A 5240-nucleotide genomic window follows, 5' to 3' on the forward strand; every position below is an offset into this window, starting at 1 on the left:
ATTAAATGACTTTAATTTAAAAATTATGTGATTTTTATTGTGCATAATTTGTGAACAAGTCTAAAAAATTGAATTGTATATATTTATATATACACACTTTGTAATATATAAATATATATTATTGATTTATATATATTTGAAATGTAGTGATTTAGTATTAAAGTTGAAAATTATAACATCAAAGAAGATTAAAAATTGAAATTAAAAAACGATAAAAATATTCAATAATATTTTTCGTTACAAATATTAAAAATAAAATACAAAATTTGATAGAATGTAGTAAACAACAGTCAGATGATAACGTTATCCGCAAAAGTCGAACTCCGTACTTCCTCAGTCAAGGTATCAACCTTGTCGTTGAGGATAGTTACACGATGGGTGAGTTCGGCAACAGACGCCGATATAGCCTCGAGCGATCGATCGATCTTATGATCAATATGCGCAGTCAGCTGTGAGATGACCGCATCAACCCAAGCAGGCCGCACATCTCCTGCAGATGTACTCGGCGTATGCTGACTACTACTCCCGACATGACCTGGCTCAGGCTGCGTCGGAGGAACTAGATCCTCTACAGGGGGTGGCTGACGTCCCCTCGCCTGTCCAATGCTACGTCGATGCGTGGTCATGTCGAGGGGGCTCATCTGATCTTTGACCCGCTCCTCTGGCTGGGTCGGCACTCCCCGTGCAAGTAATAGTCGGCTGATGAGGACACCATATGGGAGATTATCCGTGGAGACGATGCTCGCCTCGTAACGGATCCTCTCAAAAATGTGCAGTGGCAAATCTATAGGATCTCCACGTGCCACTCGTATCAAAAATTGTGCCCGAAGCCGACTAAATGTGGTTTTATGAGCCACAGGATCGACATTTGTTGCAACAATAAGGTGCAACATGCGGAAGAAATGCAGCAGATGGTTCTGGTTGAAGGCGTTCTTCCGCTCGATCTGCATGCGATCCCTCCCGGTGAGGATGTAGAAATCCTCGTCTCGGTCATCATCCCGAGCCTCGACGCCAGTATCCTCAGCCTCTGACTGGCCTGCATCATCGGCTGATGCTGGCTCACATCCCCGGCCAGTAGATGATGCAGAAGTGCCTACATCCTCACGGGGTGTTGAGTGTGTAAATGTCTGAGCACCTCGATGAATCCCGAGGTGCTCGCCGATGACATCTGCCGATACCTCAATGGAAACACCGCGTACAGTCACGGTGTGAGAGGATGCATCCGGAGGCATGTCACACATCCCCATATAGAATTCTTGAACCATTGAGGGGTATACCTTCCCCCTCAATGTGCAGATATTTCCCCAGCCTCTACTGAGGAAAACATCTCTTAGGTTCGTCTGCTGCCAACAGAGTTCGTCGAACTCATTAATTAAGACCTCTCTCTCTACCATAACAGTACGAGCTCCGATACGGGCAGTGTCCGACGTGGCTCCTTCCCTCCCTCGTTTTCGTGTATGCAGTGGAAGAGCCATATCCTGAAAATAGAAAAGGAAAAAAAAATTATTTACAATAATGCATTTTTTTGTATTAATTTTAAGATGCTCTGCATTAACGTTCGAACGTTTTATCTTTAACGTTCGAACGTTAAAGATAAAAACGTTCGGACGTTAATTTATACGTTCGCACGTAAAATAATGTAAATAAATTTACGTTCAAACGTAAAACAAATACGTTCGAATGTACAGATGTACGTTCGAACATAAGCAGTAAACAAATACGTTCGAATGTACGTTCGAACGTATTTGTTTTACGTGTGAACGTAAATATGAACGTCCGAACGTCGAAGCATGAATAATGTAGAAAATCACTACGTTCGGATGTTATAATTAAACGTCCGACCGTATGTGATTTACGTGCGAAAGTAAATATTAACGTTCGAACGTATGTCGTTTAATAATATTCACGTCCGAATGTAAGACGATTAACGTTCGAACGTGGAAGCCGTAACGGCTCGGTAATTTAAACGTCGTACGTTCGAATGTCTTGGTGAAACGTTCGAACGTTTCGACGCAGAATGGCTGAGTCGACTCAGCCATTATTGAAATCTCGAAAATTTCTCTACAAGGTTCTAAATGCCAAAATGTCACCATGTAAATGAAGTATACACTTCAAGAAACATTTCTACGGTGACTATTCGGCCAATGACTGGCCGTGGTGGCCGGAAAATGAAGTTGAAAATCCGGTAATACTTATCCGGTTTTAAACAAAACTCAATCCAAATCTCAATCTAAATCTCAATAAAATACATGTTATTTGCATAAAAGATGAATGCCTACCTTTTAGTGACGGTTGTGGCGGAGTTGACGGCTGTGGTGATGGAGGCGTGGCGGCAAAGAACGGAGAAGACGATGGATACGTTTTGGAAATGTCGTTTCGACGTTTGGTTTTGGCCTTATATACACAGAACGTTCGAACGTACTTATTATTACGTTCGAACGTTTGTCAATTTAATTTCTAAAATTTTATCTATAATATATTATATTATAAATGTTTAAGTTATATATTAGGATGTTATATAATATTATTGACAATTAGATTATTGGTTTTTTTGTGAGTGCTTGTTATATTTATAAAGTTTAGCAATATGTTTATACATGTTGTTGTGATTTTATGCTTACTCTTGAAATAATTGTGATTATTGTTTGTGAATTTTGTGAATAGTTTATGAGTTTATGGTGTTTATTGATGAATTAATAAGTAACAATTTAATATAAATTATTGATTTATATATATGGTATAGTTTATATATTATATACGTTGATGTTCTCATTTAAAGTATATTATGCTATCATACTATACAATGTTATTGATAGTTATAGATATATAAAATGTAGTATATATATTATACTATAAGTTAGTATATAATAAAGAATTTAATAAGTAACAATTTAATATATATTATTGATTTATATATATGGTATAGTTTATATATTATATACGTTGATGTTCTCATTTAAAGTATATTATGCTATCATACTATACAATGTAGTATATAGTTATAGATATATAAAATGTAGTATATATATTATACTATAAGTTAGTATATAATAAAGAATTTAATAAGTAACAATTTAATATATATTATTGATTTATATATATGGTATAATTTATATATTATATACGTTGATGTTCTCATTTAAAGTATATTATGCTATCATACTATACAATGTAGTATATAGTTATAGATATATAAAATGTAGTATATATATTATACTATAAGTTAGTATATAATAAAGAATTTAATAAGTAACAATTTAATATAAATTATTGATTTATATATATGGTATAGTTTATATATTATATACGTTGATGTTCTCATTTAAAGTATACTATGCTATCATACTATACAATGTAGTATATAGTTATAGATATATAAAATGTAGTATATATATTATACTATAAGTTAGTATATAATAAAGAATTTAATAAGTAACAATTTAATATAAATTATTGATTTATATATATGGTATAGTTTATATATTATATACGTTGATGTTCTCATTTAAAGTATATTATGCTATCATACTATACAATGTAGTATATAGTTATAGATATATAAAATGTAGTATATATATTATACTATAAGTTAGTATAGTAGGAATCGTACGTTCGAACGTTTCAAGTTAACGTTCGAACGTTAAACTAAGAGGCGGGAATTTTCCCGCTCGATTAAGGTATCTGTGTGATTATTCAGACGTTCGGACGTTTATACTATACGTTCGAACACCAAATCTGTTAACGTTCGAACGTTAGTTAAATTAGTGCGGGAGATTTCCCGCTCAAATATGGTAACACTTTCATGAAATGTACGTTCGGACGTTTAAGTTAAATGTTCGAACGTTTATCTATAAATCTACGAACGTTCGAACGAAAAATTGTGATACATTCGAACATAAAATGAGGAAAGTGCGGGAACTTTCCCGCTAGATTTTATGTTATATCATAAGAAGGGTACGTTCGAACGTGTATTGTAAACGTCCGAACGTGCTGGGCGGGAATAATTTTAGAATATAACGTTCGGACGTAAAACTTAAACGTTCGAACGTTTAAACTAATAATTTTAGAACTTAATCAGTACGCGCACGGGAGGAAGCGCATCATTTCTTCTTCTCCCGTGCGCGCAACAGAAAGAGAGAGAGAGAGAGAGAGAGAGAGAGAGAGAGAGAGAGAGAGAGAGAGAGAGAGAGAGAGAGAGAGAGAGAGTTAGAGTTAGAGAGAGTTGAGTTAGAGAGTGAGAGATAGTTGAGTTTTGGTAAGAAAATATTTTTATTTCTTGTCTTTATTTAAATTTTATGATATTTATAGAATGTGTTTTTGTTATAGAATATTTCTAATAAGTTAGTGTTGTATTTTTTTTAAGGATTGCTTGTTTTGGGAAGCTTGAAGATTTTGATTTGTAAGAGGATACTGTGAGTGCTAGGTATATTTCTAAACTTTATCAATATGTTGTTGTGATTTGATGCTTACTCTTTATCATATTGTGATTATTGTTTGTATAGTTTGTAAATAGTTTGTGAGTTATTTTAAATATGTTGTGATATAAATTTGAAATATTGTGTTTATTATTAGAAATATATTGTCATTAGACTTTGTTAATACATGTTTATTGCTTACTCAAGTTTAGAAATATGTTAATACATGTGGCATGTTATTTTGTGAATATATTGTGAGTTATTGTGAATATGTTGTGATATGGATTTGAAAAATTGTGATAATAATATTTGAAATTAAGTAATAACAAATAAAAGTAACTCTTTAAGAATTATAATAATTAAAATTATTGTATAACCATTGAAATTTAAGTATGATAATTAAATATTTATAATAATATTTGAAATTAAATAATAACAAGTATAAAAGTAACTCTTTAAGAATTATAATAATTAAAATTATTGTATAACCATTGAAATTTAAGTATGATAATTAAATATTTATAATAATATTTGAAATTAAGTAATAACAAGCATAAAAGTAACTCTTTAAGAATTATAATAATTAAAATTATAGTATATCCTTTGAAATTTAAGTATGATAATTAAATATTTATAATAATATTTGAAATTAAGTAATAATAAGCATAAAAGTAACTATTTACGAATTATAATAATTAAAATTATAGTATAACTTTTGAAATTAAGTATATCAATTAAAATTATACTTTAAGAATGATGATCTTGTACACAACGAGGGAATATTATCCAGTTGAAAGATATTTGGGTCGATTGAAGTGCACTGTT

Source organism: Juglans regia, chromosome 3, assembly GCF_001411555.2.
Source record: "Juglans regia cultivar Chandler chromosome 3, Walnut 2.0, whole genome shotgun sequence".
Classification (NCBI taxonomy): domain Eukaryota; kingdom Viridiplantae; phylum Streptophyta; class Magnoliopsida; order Fagales; family Juglandaceae; genus Juglans; species Juglans regia.